This window comes from Mesoplodon bidens, assembly GCF_964165515.1.
Source record: "Mesoplodon bidens genome assembly, chromosome: 19".
Lineage (NCBI taxonomy): Eukaryota > Metazoa > Chordata > Mammalia > Artiodactyla > Ziphiidae > Mesoplodon > Mesoplodon bidens.
In genome coordinates this window covers 6,350,767-6,371,041 of record NC_138179.1, presented here as the reverse complement: position 1 = coordinate 6,371,041, position 20,275 = coordinate 6,350,767, and the positions used below count along the sequence as shown (strand labels likewise).

At 36.6% G+C, this 20,275-nt stretch overlaps 1 protein-coding gene across 3 annotated transcripts in view; it reads right to left on the bottom strand.

The window, feature by feature from the left end:
* Window positions 1-20,275, bottom strand: part of VMP1 (vacuole membrane protein 1) — a 131,970-nt gene that overhangs the window by 75,843 nt on the left and 35,852 nt on the right. The window lies entirely within an intron of this gene.

The following is a 20,275-nucleotide window of genomic DNA, read 5'->3' as shown; positions in this document are numbered from 1 at the left end:
TCCTAAAACAAAAATAAAACTGTGGAACGAGTATCAGTTAGTTTTTCTTTTAAATTAATTTTTTCTACGGAAGCTTTTGGGCTGCTTTGTACCTTTATTTTGAAATATTACAAATTAATAATAATCATATAGATTAAAATGAATTAACATTTAGATGTGTGATAAAGGTTTAAACACAGTTGTTCCCAAATTAACATGTATGCCAAGACGAGGTGTCTGCATAAGAATCAACTATGGACTTTGTTAAAAATATAAATTTCAGGGTCCCCTAAGCATAAGTTGATTCAATAGGTGGACACGGGAACCTGTATGTTTTATTTTACTTTATTTTTTTTTTAAGATTTATTTATTATTTGTTTTATTTTAGGCTGCATCGAGTCTTAGTTGCAGCACGCAGGATCTTCGTTGAGGCATGCAGGATCTTTCAGGATCTTTCGTTGTGGCACGCAGGCTTCTCTAGTTGTGGCGCGCAGGCTTCAGGGTGCCTGGGCTCTGTAGTTGTGGCACGCGGGCTCCAGAGCATGTGGGCTCTGTAGTTTGCGGGCACACAGGCTCTCTAGTTGAGGCATGCGAGCTTTAGTAGTTGTGGCGTGCAGACTTAGTTGCCCTGAAGCATGTGGAAGCCCAGTTCCCCGACCAGGAATCAAACTTGCATCCCTGCATTTTAAGGCAGATTCTTTACCACTGGACCACCAGGGAATTCCCAACCTGTATGTTTTATGTATTTATTTATTTTAACTAATTGATTTTTTAAAAAATTTATTTATTTTTATTTTTGGTTGCATTGGGTCTTTGTTGCTGAGTGCAGGCTTTCTCTAGTAGCGGCGAGCAGGGGCTACTCTTCGTTGTGGAGTGCGGACTTCTCATTGAGGTGGCTTGTCTTGTTGTGGAGCATGGGCTCTAGGCACGCAGGCTTCAGTAGTTGCAGCACGTGGGCTTGTGGGCTCTAGAGCACAGGCTCAGTAGTTGTGGCACATGGGCTTAGTTGCTCTGCAGCACGTGGGATCTTCCCAGACCAGGGCTCGAACCTGTGTCCCCTGCATTGGCAGACAGATTCTTAACCACTGTGCCACCAGGGAAGCCCCCCAACCTGTATGTTTTAAACAAGCTCCTTTAGAGTTTCAAATAGGTTAGGTTCTAATAGGCTATTAGGTGTCAGAAAATAAGCGAACTCAGGCAAGTCACTTAACCTTTCTGGACCTCAAGCTACTCTTCTGTAAGGCTAAAGAATTAGATTCATCTTAGGTTTTTATCTAGCTCCAAAATTCAAAAACCCCTAACATAATCAAGATGTCAATAAAATCTATTGCTAATTTCCAAAGTTCTCATGAAGTGTAAGCTCTAGAAGTTGGATATTCTTAACATGTTACTGTAACACACATATAAAGTAGTAGGCTTAGAACAGTGCTGGGCATATAATAAGCCCTCAAAAAGTATTAGCCATTAGCTGTTATGAACAAAAGTACTGTATCTGTAGAATAAAATTATATACACACACACATACATATGTATGTATATACAGATACACATACAGTAAGTGATCTTTGGATATAAGAAAGTCTTTTTTTTTTTTTTTTTTGCGGTATGCGGGCCTCTCACTGTTGTGGTCTCTCCCGTTGCGGAGCACAGGCTCCGGACGTGCAGGCTCAGTGGCCACGGCTCACGGGCCCAGCCGCTCCGCGGCATGTGGGATCTGTGGGATCTTCCCGGACTGGGGCACGAACCCGTGTCCCCTGCATTGGCAGGCGGACTCTCAACGACTGCGCCACCAGGGAAGCCCATAAGAAGGTCTTTTTAAACCACATGGTGAAAGAATTTGTGGCTCAGAGACAAAGTGCATAAGATGTAGTGATGGAAATAAAACATTAAAGAACTCCTACTGCTATCTAGATAAAAGGTGACATTAAACAAATTTTTCTGTTGCATGTTAATACGAAAAAGAAAGACATTCATAAATCTAAGCTACATTTCTCCGTAAATACAGTTGCATTTTGTGTTCAAATAAAAATCTAAAAAATGAAATCCTTCCCCTAGCACTGACTCAATTAACTATAACGTTTTCTTCTGGACCAAAAAAAAAAAAAAAAACAAAAAAAAACTATGTGAATTTTTAGTCTGTTCATCTTTTGCTTGAATTTTAATTCACAGAAATCAATAAATAGTGATAATAAGTTTAAAAAATGATTATAGAATCTCTAAAAAAGGACCTTCTTTTTTTGAAAAGTTGTGATTAACCATGAAATCTACAACTGTTTCTTTGAATATTATGTGCACAAGAGATTTCAGTTAAAGAAAAAAGAATTATTTTGTGATCCTGCACACACACACACACACACACACACAAACCAAGTTTAAAGTTTGTAGAATTCAGAGTAACTAAATAATTAGTGGAAAATTTCTCACTGTACACCTACTTATAGCTAACATCAGATGCAATTAAAAAAAAGGAGGGGGGGACTTCCCTGGCAGCCAGTGGTAAAGAATCTGCCTTCCAATGCAGGGGATACGGGTTCGATCTCTGGTCAGGGAACTAAGATCCCACATGCTGCGGAGCAACTAAGCCCACACACCACAACTACTGAGCTTGTGTGCCTCAATGAGAGAGTCCACCTGCCACAAAATTACAGCGCCCATGTGCTCTGAAGCCTGCGCGCCACAACTACAGAGCCCACATGCCCTGGAGCCCGTGTGCCACAACTAGAGAGAAGCCCACATGCCGCAACGAAAGATCCCGTGTGCCTCAACGAAGATCCTGCATGCCACAACTAAGACCCATCACAACCAAAAAAAATAAAGAAAATAAACAAATTTTTTAAATAAACCCCTGTAACTTCCACATTTACTGTTTGAAAACACAAAAGAGAAATGTGATACTACTAGGCAAAACAAAAGAAATTCAAGAGTCTGTCCATGATATCCCTACAACTGTCCTCTAGAAATGAACCCTAGGTGAACAAAAATTGAACCATCCTAGACACTAAAATAAGATTTCTGGGATTATATAGGAAGGAAAAACCTACATTTCTATTCCAGAAACAAAAATAAAATATGCACCCCAACAGATTAAACAGGTTATCCAACAAGATAAAAGACTGATTCATAGTTTAAATTTTAAATGTTCTAAAAAGGGAAAATTTCAGCAATCTGATGAGAATATTTTCCCTACAGAAAGGATGGTTCACAAAGTTAAACTGATATATACTTTCCATAACCACACTAATAGGTCATGATTACTTAGCCTTAGAGGCAGATGTGGTGGTTCCCAGACAAAATGAACATGAATAACTCAGCTTCTTGTCCTTTGTTCATTCTCAAGAGCCCATTTAACCTGTACCTTGACATTTTAGTTTAGACTGTGTTAACTGATAGGAAACCTCACAAGTTCTTTTCAACATTATAGGTTAATGGTTCCTAAATATAACAGAATTGACTGAGATAAATATTAGTTTACATGAAAAATCCAAACACAAAAACTAAAAAACAATCATTTTGATTAAGAGAATTTTAAAAGTTACACATATTCAAACTACCTTTTAAACTACCTTTACCTCTGTTTTCTAAAACCTACAATTCCTACTACAATGTATCAAATATGAAAGAATCACATTTAAACCATAGTAAATGAAGAAATGAGGGATAAAGACAAACAGCTACAGTATAAGCTGCAAAGTCTACCTGGAAAGATCCACTATAAAACATAAAAAGAACACAGTGTACTGAGCAGGCCGTTCCAGCTCTCATGGGAGTATGCAAGTATTGATATGTATGGGCTAGAGAGTCTGGCCTGTGGCTGAGGGCTTTCTGCCTCATATCATGAAGTGACTGGTAGATGTACACTCCTACACTAAACAACTGGAAAACTAAACAGAATACGTGGAACAATTTTTTTCAGACACTGTACCACAGGCAGTATAATACTTCTGACTGCTGAGAGAAGGGATACAAATGAGAAGCCTTGTGATGACTCTGGCTTTCCACTTGTAGACATTCTGTGTCTGCAGTAAAACCCATAGTCCAAAGACAAAGACCCTAAGCAAAGCATGGTGGTCTTGCTGCATTGAGAAGAAAATCTGAGTTCAGGGGGGCTGAGTGGTTGAAATCTGTGGCGTAGAATACTAGTGAAGAGAAATCTATGCAGAGAAAGGACTCTACATGTGTGCATGGGGGTCCCCTTGAGACTGTGGCACACAAAGCTCCACTGCATGCTATGATGAGATTTCATAAGGCCAGGCAAAGTACAATTAGTGAGAAAAGAACAATAGGGGGTTGTAAGCTGAACAATTCCTAGACTTCACACGGCGCTGGGAAACACCTGAACTTCATCTAGCTAGAGTGGAGAGACTCAACATTCAGGGAAGACCTTGGAAAGAGCCTACAGTAAAAGCTACTCTAGACAGACCATAATAGGGTTTCTTAAAAAGCCTTAAATAGATCAAGTTGATCCACTGGTACCGCCCCCAAAACAAAAAATTGACACTCTGTAAAAGAAGGTAACAAAATCCATACAATCAACAACTTAATACCACATTCAGCATCCAATAAGAAATAACTAGATATGATGTGAAGCAGTTTGGAAAATATGACACATAACCTGAAGAAACATTAATCAATAGAAACAGACTCAGAAATGTCAGAGATTATGGAATTAGCAGACAAGGACTTAAAAACAGTGAATATAAATATGTTCAAAGATTTAAAGTAACAATTGCCAAACTTCAGCCCAGGGGCCAAATTCATCCCACCACCAGTTTTTTTTTGCTTTTTTTTTTTTTTTTTTTTTTTTACAGTACACGGGCCTCTCACTGTTGTGGCCTCTCCCGTTGCGGAGCACAAGCTCCAGACGCGCAGGCCCAGCAGCCACGGCTCACGGGCCCAGCCGCTCCGCGGCACGTGGGATCCTCCCAGACCAGGGCACGAACCCGAGTCCCCTGCATCGGCAGGCGGACTCTCAACCACTGCACCACCAGGGAAGCCCCCACCACCAGTTTTATAAATAAAGTTTCAAAGGATGCAGCCACGTATATTCATTTACATATCATCTCTGGCTAATTCTGTGCTATAATGGCAAAACTGAGTAGCTCTGACAGAGACTCTATGGCCTATGAAGTCTAAAACACTTATTATATGGCCCTTTACAAAATAGTTTGCTGATCCCTGATTTAAAGGAAAAGATAAACACAATGAGGGAAGAAATATAAAGTATAAAAAGAAAACAAAATGGGCTTCCCTGGTGGTGCAGTGGTTAAGAATCCACCTGCCAATTCAAGGGACACAGGTTGGAGCCCTGGTCTGGGAAGATCCCACATGCCGCAGATCAACTAGGCCTGTGTGCCACAACTGCTGAGTGTGCGCTCTAGAGCTCACGAGCCACAACTACAGAAGCCCGTGTGCCTAGAGCCCATGCTCTGCGACAGGAGAGGCCACCGCAATGACAAGCCCGTGCACCACAAGAAAGAGTGGCCCCTGCTCGTCACAACTAGAGAAAGCCCATGCGCAGCAACGAAGACCCAAAACAGCCAAAAATAAAATTAAAAAAAAAAAAAAAAAAAAAGAACAGCGGATGTAGAGGGTGTATTGGATTCAGTCCACTGAATAAAGCTAGTTTAAAAAAAAATATATATATATATATATATATATATATATAAAGTATAAAAAAAACAAAATGGAACTTATAGAGCTGAAAATATAATATACGAATAGGAAAATTCATTGGATAATCAACAGATTAAATGCCACAGCAGAAAATATTAGAGAACTTGAAGACAAGGCAATAGAAAGTATTTGAACTAAAGGACACAGAGAGTAAAGGCTATGGAAGAAATGAACCTCAGTAACCTGTGGAATAATACCAAACAGTCTAATATACATGTAACTGGAACCCCAGAAAGAAAGGGTGAAGTGTGTGTGTGTGTGTGTGCGCACACACACACATTGGGGAAGGGATGGCCAAGTATTTTCAAGATTTGATGTAAAATATCAATCCATCAACTCACAGATTTAAGAAATTCAACAAACCTAAGTCAAGATCAACATAAAGAAAATAAAACACATAATCAAATTGTTGAGAATCACCATAATCACATCATAATCAAATTCTATAATTCAGCAATATCAAGAAAGTCTTAAAAGCAATCCGAGGGGATAAAAACACATTACAGGCATACCTCACTTTAATGCACTTTGCAGACATTGTGATTTTTACACATTAAAAGTTTTGGCAATCCCCCATCAAGCAAGTCTATTGGCACCATTTTTCCAACAGCATTATTTTTAAATTAAGGTACATATATTGTTTTTTAGACACTTAATAGAGTACATGATATTATAAACATAACTTTTAGATGCACTGGGAAACCAAAAAATTCGTGTGACTTGCTATATATCACCATATTCGTTTTATTGCAGTGGTCTAGAACCAAACCCACAATATTTCCAAGTTATGACTGAGTCATCTACAGGGAAATACAGATAGGACTTCTCATCAGAAACAGACCAAAAGACAATAGAATTACTTCTCTAAAGTGCTGAAAGGAAAAAACAAAATCTGTGTATCTAGAATTCGGGGAAAATATATTCCAAAAATAAAGATGAAATAATAACATTTTCAGACAAACAAAAGCCAAAAGAATTTGTTCCAGGAGATAAATGTTAAAGGAAGTTCTCAGATAGAAGAAAAGTGATACCAGATGGAAACTTTAATGTACATAAAAGACTGAAGAGCACTGGAAATAGAGAATACCTTTTTTCCTCATTTTAAAATCTCTTAAAGAAATAACTAGTTGCTTAAAGCAAAAGCTATGACATATGTAGAAGTAAAATACATGACAACAACAGCATAAAGTATGGGAGGGAGAAAATGGAGTATAATACTGTAATGTGGTTGCATTATATATACCAAAAAAAAAAAAAAAGTTCAATTCGAAAGAAGGCAGGAAAAGAATAAAAAATAGGGGGGACCAACAGTTTGAGGACAGACTTAAACCCAACCATACTGACAACGACATTAATTGCAAATGGGCCAAACATACAAATGAAAAGGCAGAGAGTGTCACACTGAATTAAAGAGCAAGACCTCAGTACATGCTGTCCATAAAACGCCCATTTTAAATATCCAGATCCAAAAGTAAAGGTAAAGGGATGAAAAAAGATAAACCATGTAAACATAATCATACAAAAGACAGAGTATTCTACATTAATACCAGATTAAGTAGATTTCAGGAGAGGGCATATTACTAGAGATGAAAAAGGACATTTCATAATGATAAAAGGGCTAATTCTCAGGAAGACAGAATAATCCTAAATGTGCAGGCACCTAATAATAGAATGTCAAAATACATAAAGCAAAAACTAATAGAACTAAAAGGAGAAATAAACAAATCCACAATTAGAGTTGAAATTTCAACACACTTCTCTTTTTAGTTGATAGAATAAGTAGGCTGAAAACCAGTATGGATATAGAACACTTGAACAGTATGGAACACTACACCCCAAAATAGCCAAATACATATTCTTTTCAAGTATACATGAAATCCAATCACCAAGATAGACCATATACTGTGGTGTAAAACAAATCTCAGCACATTGAAAAGAATGTGCCATGTGGCAAGGTAAGTAAAGATCAATACGAGGAGTACTTCTTAAGGAAAAGTAGCAAATGATAGTCCTCTAAGGTTAATTCTTCTATTTAAGGACAGTGTCCTTTAATCTATATAGTGGTAATCAAAGGAAGTTAAACAGCTATATACAGCCCAGGTTGTTATTCCCCAGCACAGGAAGCTCTATAAATTTCCTAGTTACCAACCAGGTCATAAGTAACATTCACTAACTGCCCCTGAGAGTTCCTAATTACGGCCAGTGGAAGTTCCCTTTAATGATACGAAGGTCAAATTTTATGACTGTGATGAAAAGTTACACTCTCATCAGTGACAGGTTTTTAGGGTCCTTTTTTGGGGTGGGTGGGGACTTCAGTATACTCATGCTAAGTGAAGTCAACTCAACAAGATAGTTCAGCTATTTGTGACATATCAAACATCTGGTTTTGCTTCAGTTCAAAGCCTCATATATCTTAGTCTCATGAGCTGCATTACACTATATTTTCCAAAGTTTTGATAATGGAATAATTTTGCTTTGTCCAGGATAAAAGATGTAGTGCTTGGCCAGGCAAGAAGATGTCTGGGTGAGAGCAAAACCATAGTTAGATCCGGGGGTAGGATTTCTAATAAGAGCAGATATAGGTATTTGTGGAAAAGTATTTTAACTTAAGACATTCTTTTAAGATAAATTTTAAACGTTACACTTCTAAAATTTACATTCATTCAGGAATAGTAAATATCCTACTAGCTCTGTCAAATTAAGAGAAATTTAGAATTTAAAAAAATTATCCTAGAGGTAAAATTATCATTCCTGAAATTATAACACACAAAAATATCTTAATCCGGTAGAGAAGAGAAGTTCTAAGTCGTGCCCTGATAATAATGTACTACCTATGTAAGCCCTGAGAAAGCAGTCCTGGTGCCACAAATACAAATTAGGGTCTTTGTAAGAAAGGTGTGGGACAGTCACACCTTAAAACCTGAAAAAAATCATATTAGTAAATGACAAACTAGTCTATGTATTGCTACTTCATTTAAGGAAAAGTGTTTTCTGGATTTTTAACTTTATTGTTCAGTTCATTTGGGGGCCCTTTCTTCCAGAGACATTTTTTAAAAAGTGAAAACCTAAAATGATCATATTAGTTAATTATGAGCCTAATTTAGCCAAGCCTTTTTACCAACCAAGATGCAGAATATGATGTCACATTAAGAGCGCAGTATGTGTACGTATGAGGGTTTGTTTTTTTTTTTTTTTGGCAGCGCCCTGCAGCATGTGGGATCTTAGTTCCCTGACCAGGGATCGAATCTGTGTCCCCTGCATTGGAAGTGCAGAATCTTAACCACTGGACCGCCAGGGAAGTCCCTGCATGAGGTTTTTAAGGAAGATGAGCAGACAGACAGACAGACATTCTTCCACTCTAGGCAGCTCCCTCAGAACCGATAAAACATTCCTAAAGACTGGAGTTGTTTGCACGTCTGTAATGTCAGTTCATAGCCTAATTCATCATCCACACACAGAAGTCAACTGAGATCCCAAAGGCAAAATTCCCAATTAGTTTTGTCTGGAAAGTTCAGGACAAAGGTAATAAAATCAAGAATCCTCTGCTGAGTCACTGGGAAAACATTTGTTTGCCACACTCCTTCACTGAGGAACAAAAGGAGTCAGTGGCTAGTCTGGAATGTGATTCATTAGGAATATCTGGGTGATAAATAAATGAAAGGAGATGACAGATGGTTGTCTGTATGACTTGCAAAACCTTTGTTTCCTTTAAGTCCAACTTTTAGGGGAGTTTAGAAATGCTTTTACGAACAGGAATTGTACGCTTCAAATTCTTTTAATCATTGCTCTTCTCATCGCAGTCAGAAAACAACTTACCTAAGGTTATGGTATACAATAAATAATTCTAGAAGGCTAGAGGATAAAACTGTTGATTCCAAATGGGCACTGAGAAGTTTAACTAGTGTTTATATTCTTTTTGTGAAGAAGGTCCCGAGTTCACAGATTTAAGCCCCTGGTCCCTCCCTATAAAATGCAGTATAATATGTAAAAAAGCAGGAATTTGGCCATTAGTTAATGTGGAGTTTAGTTTTCTAAACCTGTTAGTAACTTACTAGATGTAATCAGACTTCTATCTCACATTCCTCATTTGATGAAAAGCCTGGAAATAATAATGATAATAATGCCTGCACAACCTAGGTAACACGGCAATGTATGAGATTATGTAGTAAAAGTGTTACGATAAGCATAAAATAACCAAAACAAAAAATGTGTAAACTCTATAGTCCATGCTTCAGGTTATAAGGACCTATTTTTAAAGTCATTTTTATTATATTCAATGAATCCATAAATAAAGACATATTTCACTTTTCTTCTCTAAACCTGAGCAATTTTGATCATAAAGTTGGTTTAAGTGTTTAGGAGGAATGGACCACATATTTATAAAGAGAGCTTTTAAAAAGGTTATAAATTGTTTAAAATATATACCCAACAGAACAGATTTCAGCAAAACTGAATCTTCTTAGTTTTCATTTAAACACACATTAATAAATAGTGACTTAAGGGCAGGAAGTCAGTCAGTCTGTGCATACCCTTCTCTTTGGTGAAAACCCAGCCCTATGTCCTGGAGACCCTGGTTTCTACTTTTGATGTGGTGATGCTCTTAAGAGTTAATACATGAGTCATTCCTTGGGGAAAGACAGGGAGAATAGCTGATCATGCCCTCATCAAAAACAGGCAAACAGTTCTTTTCTAAGAAGGGCCTGTTGGTCTTCCCGCAAGAACCCTGAGTCACTGCATGCTTATAGCCAGAGTCATTATACCTATACAGAGCAATATTAAGTCACACTAGAAGCTTACTTTTGGCAATTTCTTCTCTTTTTTTGTCTTATCGAGGGGTAGACACGTAAGCTATGGAGCAACAATCAGAAGTCAAGCAGGAAAAATAGTGAACAGGTTGGCTAACAATTTTTAAAAGAATTATTCCACCTCATGGCATTAAACAATTACTACAGTAGTTCTCTTACTGAAACTGCTTCGCTATTTCACTTCAACCTATGTCCATGCAGTTTTCCAAATAACACTTACTTTAGGCAATAAATAGTCAAGAGTCAAAAAGTGTAAGAAACAGCTTTATATATATAAAACAGTACTATAAAATATTATATACATACTATAAAGTACTTGTTTACTAAAGGAAACAGGGTGCTATAGACAGAGATGTTCTATAAACATTTGATAGTAATCAAGATGTTGGATTTTTTTTAATGTACAATTTTTACCCATTTTAGTGATGAAATGATCCTAAACGTTAAGGCAGAAACAGACCTCTGAGTCTTACACAGGGGCAAATATCTCACAATTAACTTTCCCTGTACTTATTTTATAACAAAGAGCCAAACATTTTTTTTCCAAAGTTTTTTTCTATTAAAATGGTCATTTTTGGGGACTTCCCTGGTGGCGCAATGGTGAAGAATCCTCCTGCCAATGCAGGGGACATGGGTTCGATCCCTGATCCAGGAAGATCCCACATGCTGCGGAGCAACTAAGCTGGTGCACCACAACCACTGAGCCCGCGAGCCACAACTACTGAGCCCGTGTGCCACAACTACTGAAGCCCACATGCCTAGAGCCTGTGCTCTGCAACAAGAGAAGCCACTGCAGTGAGAAGCCCGCGCACTGCAACGAAGACTAGCCCCCTCTCTCCGCCACTAGAGAAAGCCTGCGTGCAGGAACAAAGACCCAACACAGCCAAAAATAAATAAATAAAATATTTTAAAAAGGTCATTTTTTTGTTTTTATTTTTAAGTAGAATTCTTTATTCATTTATATCTTATTTTTACACCTGATAACTGCATTCTGAACTTACAGTTTTATGGCCATGGTTTCTCATGGTACTTAAAACACTCTTGACATCTACTAACTTAATTCCAGTGAATTTAAACTACCAATTTTTATCTATAAAACTATATTCTTAATTTAAAATCGTCATAGTAAACAAATGACTCATAAATACCATTCAGATAATAATGTCTTGATGTTATATCTTCTTATAAACCTTGATCTACTCTACAATGTAACTGAATTGTTCCTCAACTTTTCTACATACCAACTGCCATCTAGATAGGGCAGTTCTAATGTGAAAATCCCTACCAGGGCTTCCCTGGTGGTGCAGTGGTTGAGAATCTGCCTGCTAACGCAGGGGACACGGGTTTGAGCCCTGGTCTGGGAGGATCCCACATTCCGCAGAGCAACTGGGCCCGTGAACCACAACTACTGAGCCTGTGCGTCTGGAGCCTGTGCTCCGCAACAAGAGAGGCCATGATAATGAGAGGCCCGTGTACCACAATGAAGAGTGGCCCCCGCTTGCTGCAACTAGAGAAAGCCCTTGCACAGAAACGAAGAGCCAAAAATAAATAAATAAATCAAAATTAAAAAAAAAAAAGAAAACCCCTACCATTTTGATCCCCAAAGGTGAGAGAATTCAGTGGTTAAAATACATGACAAAGAGAAAAATTATCTGCAAAATATATTCAGCCTTCTATTTATAGCTCAATATTTGAGTGCCTTTAACATTTTTTAATGATTGTTGATAGTTTTTGTTCTCAGAGTTCTTTGTCTAAGAGCTGGGCTTATTCTGAAAGGAATATAGGGCTTGGGAAGCCTTTCTCCGGGAAACTCCTCCACCTAGTGTCAAAAACTGTTCATGTATCACATTATTTGTAAATTCCTGCCGAAGGACTCATTTCCTTTGTTACTGTTAAATAGAACAGACTTTATAATCATTAATGGCACGCAGTTTACAAATGGCTCTTAAATCATCTGCTTGTCTTATAACTTGAGGAATAATAATGTGAATGCATATAAGGAGCATGTCTGAGATATATTTCTCATTATGAAGTACCAAAGTTCTTGTTTTTGTTAAACTGTTTTTTTACCAGGTTATTATTATGAATATATTATGAATCATATATTCTAGTAATGGGAAATAATTTTAAGGTGGCTACTGAAATGACCCTATCACTTCTCCTAATTGTTTGTATTAATCTAAATGTAATCCACAAATTATTTATTTCTCTAAATAAGTGCTGTGTTGTGAAGACCGGTATTTAATAATTGCACACATCAATGGTTTAAAACATGAGATTAGAACTAAATTTTGCTGTCATCAGGCAGCTCATTTGGAAGAAATTCTTTTACTTTTCTCTTCATGAGAAGTTGTTTTTTTTCCCCTTGATGGTCTTACAGACCACTCAAGCACTCACACAACTATATTCTCTTCTAAAACATCATGTTAAGTGTAATATCATGACCTGGGAGAAGTGATCATCCTTTTTTGGTAAATGGAGGAATCAAATGCATAACATGTCACGTAAAAATCCTTAGGGGGTGGCTAGCTCACTAAGGCTCCCAAGCTCAATATGCTTCTTCTGGTGTACTCCTGTCATCCCATGAGTTAGAGCAACGGTCAGCAAACTACAGCCGGCAGATCAAATCCAGTCTGCTATCTCTCTTTGTGAATAAAGGTTGACTGGAAAACAGTCACATTCATTCCTACACACTGTCCCTGGATGCTTTCTTATTACCATGGCAGATCTGAGGAGTTACAAAAGAGATTGCATAGCCCGCAAAGCCTAAAATATTTACTATCCCTTTACGGTCCATTTTCAGCAAAAGTGCTGCCCCTGGGCTGCCTCCCCTTGGGTCAAATCATTATTAAGGTGAAAATTTTGACACAGTCAACCACAGAGATACATCAAAGAGGTTAACAGCAGCCATGTTCTCTTCATTAACTTGTTTTCACTCTGGGCATTATTTCCATAGGTAAATAAGCATTCCTGGATGGCCTGGAATGGAAACCTGCTACATAAATGCTAAGACTAAAATAAATTCATTAATGGATTTCTGGAAATTAGTATCCAAGAGAAGAGGGCTCAGAAGGTATGATCTTAGAAAAAACTACCAGCCACAGAAACTTTTTTTGCATCTGATCTACTTACAAAAAACATGAGTAAAGTAAATGAATGAAATCAGTAAACTTGCACTACTTGCCAGGCAAAATTAGCTCATGAATTAGACATCTATTACAGGTGTATTTATGCAAAATGACTTCAAAATTCTAAAACAAAAGAGCAGATGTACTAAAACAGAATATTTATTTAAGTATAGTAAATATAGAAAAGTGCATAATGCAAGCATCTTAATGAATTATTTCAGACACAGGTATCCTCTATCCAGACCAAGAAATATTAGAAACACACAGGAGGGACATATGCTACTGGTTGTCAAGATTTACTACAAAGCTGCTAGGATGAAAATCTTTTTTCAATTACATTGTCAATTTCTACAAAAATACCTACTCAAGTTTTGACTGCTATTACACTGATTATGTAAACAAAATTGGGAAGAACAGCTACAATATTGTGTTTTCTAATCCATGAAAATAATATATACCTTCTGTTACCTAGATCTTTTTGCTTCCAACAATATTTTATAATTTTATATAGAGGCCAAGCACATCTTTTGTTAGATTTATTCCTAGGTATTTGCTTTTCAAAACAATGCTATTATAAATGATGCCTTCCAAAATTTTCACTCCCTAAATGTTTATTGTGGTATACAGAAACACAATTGTTACATACACGTTGACCGTATAGCCAGTAACTGTGTTACACTTCCTTATTCTCCAAGTTTGTGGAAGTTATCGCCTTCTCTAAATTTCTGCCAAGTTCTGCTTTCCGTAAGTTAAGTATATATTATTAAATACAAATTTAGACCTGTTATATCTTCCTGGTGAACTGAGTCTTTTATTATTACCATCAAACACATTCTATCTATTAACACTTCTTGCCCCATACTTTACTTTGATTTCAATATAACTACATGAGCTTCTTCTTGGTTGGCATCAAATGGCTCATCTTTTTCCATCCTTTACCGTTAATCTTTCTGTGTATTCTTTCTGTGTATATTTTAGGTATGAAGGCTGGATTTAGCAAATAGCTGAATATTTTAAAATATTTATTTGGATAACTGGAAGAAACATTTATTCCATTTATTGATATATTTGGATTTAAATATACCACTGAATGCTTACTACTTATGCCGTTCTATGTTCCTTTTGTCTGCTTTCTTTCCCTCTTCTGGCTTGGCTTTTTTAAAATTACTTGGTTTTTACTTGTGCCTATTACCTTGATAGTTATATATTCTTGTACTGCTTACCCTAAAGATTATAATATAGATCTTTATTAATTAATGTCATATAAATTAATATCTTACCTTTTCTAGGGCAATGCAAAGACTTTAGAATAATTTAATTTCAATTACTCCACACGTGATTTGCAGATGATGTATTTTAATTCCCCCTAAATACTTTAAATCTCTCAAAACATTATCACTACTTTATCATTAAAAACATAATGTCGGGCTTCCCTGGTGGCACAGTGGTTAAGAATCCACCTGCCAATGCAGGGGACACGGGTTCGAGCCCTGGTCAGGGAAGATCCCACATGCCGCGGAGCAACTAAGCCCATGTGCTGCAACCACTGAGCCTGCGTTCTAGAGCCCGTGAGCCACAACTACTGAAGCCTGTGCGCCTAGAGCCCGTGCTCCACAACAAGAGAAGCCACCACAATGAGAAGCCCCTGCTCACCACAACTAGAGAAAGCTCGCACGCAGCAACGAAGACCCAACGCAGCCAAAAATAAATAAATAAAATAAATACATTTAAAAAACATAATGTCAAAAAAACAGAAAGACAAAACAAAAAAAGAAAAAAGACCATAATGTCAATCTTAATTTAAATTTACCCATATATATACCTGTTCCTGAATCTGAGCTTCAATCTAGAATCACTTTCCTTCCATTCAAAGAACACTTTTTAGTATTTCCTTTAGAGCATGTTTGCTGGTGGCAAACTGCTCTGTTTTTCTGAAAGTATCTTTATTTTATACTGTTCAGGGGACACACTGAGTATCTTCTGTTGGTAGTTATTTTCTTTTAGCCCTTTAAAGACATTCCACTGTCAGCTGACTTTTACTCTACTCAATGTTCTGTGGTGACCTAAATGGCAAGGAAATCCAAAAAAGAGGGGATATATGCATACATATTGCTGATTCACTTCGCTGTACAGCAGAAACTAACACAACATTGTAAAGCAACTATACCCCAATTAAAAAAAAAAAGCTGATGCACTTGCTACTGCTATTGCTGTGAAAAATAAATTGTCCTTCATCTCTGAAACAAACCAAAAAAATCAATGACAGCAAATCAGTCTTATTGAAGTTCCTCTGAAGATAGTATGTCTTTTTCTCCATCTCTCCTTTTTTGTTCTGGATGTTTTTCTCTGGCCGATTTTGCAGTTTATTAGTCCTGTCTTAGCTGCTGTCTACTGAAGTCCATTAACTGAGTTCTTAATTTCAGATAATGTTTTTTTAATTCAAAATTTTCACTTGCTCTCCTCTGTAGTTTTCAATCTCTGCAAAAATACTCAAACTTGTTTTTTACTTCCTTGAAACACATTGATTTTGGATTAAAGTACACATCTAATAACTTCATTAAATAGATTCCCTATGGATCTATTTCTCTTATTTCTTGTTTCGACCAAATTATCATGTTGCTTCAGATATCTGATTACTTTTGATTGAGTGCTAGACTTTTTTTTTTAAATATAATGTGATGCCTAGGATTATTTTATTTTCCTCCAGACTTAAGATTTAGCCTGAGCTTCAGTCCCTGTATGGGCTGATTTGTATCTAGTTCATCCTTATGTTTAAAGTGTGGCCCATCAGGTTCCAATCCAAAGCCTGCGGGTTTATTAGGCCATATACTTGACTGGTTTCACCTCTCTAGGTTTCCCCTTTAATCTAGATGTTGGCCTTGTAATTCTTTGCTATCTTTTTATCTCTATGGTGCCTTTAAACAGATGTTTTAAATTTTTATCAACCTTTTTAAGATACTTTCACAAGCGAGTTGATCCAAACTGCCTAATCTATTGTCACTGAAAATGGAACAGTAATCTGTGGTTTTCAATTATGGTATTACATTCTGCTACATTAAAATCAATTGTGGGAAATTTTGCTTATAGTTTCTTAAGAATAATAGCTAAAGCATGAAAATTGAAAATGATTGTTTTAAAAATAAAATCAGAGCAAGAAAAATGACAATAATAATTATAATAGTCGCTTAACATGTACTGAGCACCTTATATATACTAGCCACTGAATGAAAAGTGTACGTGTTTTATTTCATTTAATCCTCCAAACAGCCTTATGAGATAGGTACTATTATTATCTTTTCCATTTACAGTTGAATAAACTGAGGCTTAAAAAGTTAAGATATTTGCCAAATATCACAGAGTTAGTAATATCTGATTATGCATTCAAATCCAGCTCTGAATATGCCCTATTAAGTATCTCCCATGATAGGAATAAAAGATTTTAATCCCATAACAAAATCACCCTCCATCAATTGCATATTCTTAAATATTAAAGAAAAAGATAGAATTATGGCATTACATCTGAAACTATGCATGCCATGGGAGTATGTCCTGCATGTAAATATATATCACAATGGAAAGTCTAATAACTGTGAAACTAATTAATGAATGTGCAAAACTATTAAGAAAACTTATTTTCATTCACATGCATTAACTGGCATTATATAGTCATAAATACAGATAAATAATGGAATATGCCTCTAATTTATTTGAGGGTTTCATATTTATCCAGAATAGAACCTGCAAATATAGTATAGTATATTCGTTGTATTAGCAATGCCACCTAGTGGCAAACTAATATAGCCATAGTTAGGAAAAAAAGTCCTATAAGAGTGGTTCTTAACATTTTATGGGTTACAGAATCTGGAGAATCTAATACTATAGGCCCTTTCTGCCAGAAAGATGAATATTTGCGAAGACACATAACAGGTACAGTGCTCAGGGAATTAACAGACCTCCTGAAGCCCATGTGTTGACTGTTAGAATTAATGGAACAAACCAACTAACCTAGAGGCCCAACCAACACCCCTTGAGCCTTGAGAAGGAATCCATTCACTTTTCCCTTCATCTCTTCCTCTCTGGTTAGCAATCACTATTCCTGCATAAACAGTATCTAACTCTTCCTTTGTGGCTACATATTTGTTCTCGGCAAACTACTAGATTTCTACTGTTCCCAAATCAATTTACAAAATTTGATAGTAGTCATTTTTCCCTGTTGATTTTCACAAAATTTAATTTTTAAATTTAATCAAACAACTATTTTTACATCTAATGTTTAAAGAAGTGATGACAATTTTCAGGACATCTGAATTAAGTTAAAACTTTTCAATTATATCTAAAAATATAAATGAAATTGTTGATTGATAAACTTAAAAATCAAGATAACTTTTCCATTTTAAAGGCACATATATAGGTATATAGTATTTTAGGAAATATAGTTAACATTTGTAGATCACCATTTAGTTGCACAATGAGTTAAAATTAACTAAATGATTACTTCCAAAAGAGGTTAACTTCCATGCTGGGAAGAATGTAATTGAGAAAGTCTGTCTATGCAGGAAAAATTTTCCTATTTCACTTTAAAGCCATAATTTCCAGTAAAGAGAACCATGATCAAGAATGAATTAAATCTTTTCCCTTTGTTAAACTCAGTTTCTTTTTCACCTGTTTTGCTGTAAATTATTGTCAAAAGAAGAATCATTTTTCTGACCAGACTTCTAACATAGTTAATTGCTTTCTTGACTGAGGAGTTATATGGGTATATGTAAAGAGTGCCTAATTCATCAGCACAAAAATGTATGACATGAGAATGTTAACGTCACATCTCCCTACGTGATTATGTAAGGGCTCATAAATGAAAGGAAATGTAATTAGGACTTTCCAGATACAATCACATTTGACAAATATAAAATAAAAGGAATGCTGATCTATAAGGATAAAACTCTGTCAACCATCTATCACCAAGAAAATGTTACGTTTTAAAAATCTAACCAGAGATTATTTTGAATAGCTTCTTAAATAATAACAGAGATCAAATTCTTAAACCTTTATTTGATTCTGCTTTGCCTTTGGTTTCCTGGCTATTTTTCTCCATAATTGCCAAAGTTCACAAATGCACAGTCTATACTTACTCATTAAATTTTTTTACTATACATTTGCTACACTATTGGTTATTGACTACCGTGGCTCTTGGGAGGACTACATGAGATCATTCATGTAAAGTGCTGAGCAAAAAGCCTAGCATGTGGAAAACATTCAATAAGTGTTAGTTAGTCTATCAGTCAGGATAGGTTTTAACAACAAACAGCCCCAAAATCTCAGTAGCTTAAGATAACAAAGTTTATTTCTCCCTTACTCTACATATCCATCAGAGACTAGCAAAGGGAATCTGTTCATCACAGTCAGAGACTCAGGCTCCAGGTGAAAGACAGTTTGACAAACCTTGAAGCATCTGCCAGGAAGCAACACCTATCACTTATGCTCACATTTCAAAGCAAAACATATGGCTGGAGTTCAACAGGACGGGGATGCAACATCTCCCCACAAAAATGAATACCAAATATGGATAAAAAATAATAAATTGGGGCTTCCCTGGTGGCGCAGTGGTTAAGAATCTGCCTGCCAATGCAGGGGACACAGGTTCGATCCCTGGTCCAGGAAGATCTCAAATGCTGCGGAACAACTAAGCCTGTGTGCCACAACTACTGAACCTGCACTCTAGGGCCCGCGAGGCACAACTACTGATCCCGCGTGCCACAGCTACTAAAGCCCACGCGCCTAGAGCCCGTGTTCCACAACAAGAGAAGCCACCACAATGAGAAGCCTGCTCACCACAATGAAGAGTAGCCCTCACTCGCCGCAACTAGAGAAAGCCCATGCACAGCAATGAAGACCCAATGCAGCCAAAAATAAATAAATTAATAAATTAAAAAAAAATAGAACTGATTTCAACTAGTATTACTCTGATGACAATGATGATGATAAGGTTTGCCATTTTCAGTATTAGTAGTAGTAGTAGCTATAGTTAACTTCTTGTAATCTGACTTCCATCCCAACCAGGTAATTGAAAATAAACAAAAACCAGTGACATCTTTTATCTTTCTTTTGCTTGACTTCCCTGAAAATTATTTTTTGCAAATGCTTGTTTTCCTTCATTTTCCCTGTTACATACCTAGGGAATCCTGGAAGGAATCCTGTGTCCAAGAACTAACAGATCTAAGAACTAAAGATAATCTGCTCAAATGGAAATGGCATATGCTGGGTATTTCTTTATATTTCTTTTTAACATTAACATATTGCTCTTCAAGCCTTTACATACTGAATTTGTTTGCTATATTGGCCTTTTTATCCATTTTTGATCACTATTGTCTAAAAAAGTGTTCTTTTGACAAAATCAACGCTCATTCATGATAAAAACTCTCAAAAAAAAAAAAAAACCCCAAACAAACACAACTCGCAGCAAACTAGGAATAGAAGTGAGCTTTATCAACTTGATAAAGAACATCTACAAAAACCTACAGCTAACATGACACTTAATGGTGAGAAAGTAAAGGCTTCCCCATTAAGGCTGGGAACAAGGGAGAATGTCCCTCTCACCACTTCAATTCAACATCAGACTGGAAGACCTAGCTAGTGCAATAAGACAGGGGAAAAAAAAAAAAAATGAAAGGGTATACAGACTGAGAAGAAGTA